Source organism: Cyprinodon variegatus, unplaced genomic scaffold (genome assembly GCF_000732505.1).
Source record: "Cyprinodon variegatus isolate N-32 unplaced genomic scaffold, C_variegatus-1.0 Scaffold460, whole genome shotgun sequence".
NCBI classification, from domain to species: Eukaryota; Metazoa; Chordata; class Actinopteri; order Cyprinodontiformes; family Cyprinodontidae; genus Cyprinodon; species Cyprinodon variegatus.
In genome coordinates this window covers 305,829-306,290 of record NW_015150913.1, presented here as the reverse complement: position 1 = coordinate 306,290, position 462 = coordinate 305,829, and positions in this window count along the sequence as shown.

Genomic DNA, 462 nt, shown 5'->3' with positions numbered 1-462 from the left:
TCCTCCATCACCTGCTTGGGCTGATAAAGAAGGCCACCTCTGTTCTAGGAACTCCTCAAAACCTCGGGGGATGATTTCATAAAAAAGACATTTTCATAATGTGAAGAACATTGTGGACAACAGTGAGAATCCTTTACAGAAGATTTTTAAACAACTGTGTCTTCAGTCAGAGGTTTCTCCAGATCTGGTGCAAGACAGACTGCTACAGAAGATCCTTCCTGCCCACCTACAACATCTCATTCAATATCTTGGTGCTCACATTATTAATCCATCCATCCATCCATTTTCCGTCACGCTTATCCCAAGCGGGGTCGGAGGAGGGTGCTCTTGCCTATCTCCAGCTGTCTACGGGTGAGAGGCTGGGCGCACCCTGGACAGGTCGCCAGTCCATCGCAGGGCACATTATTAATAAAGTATTTCTGAACTGAAGTTAATTGAATAAAATAGAATTGAAAGGATAAT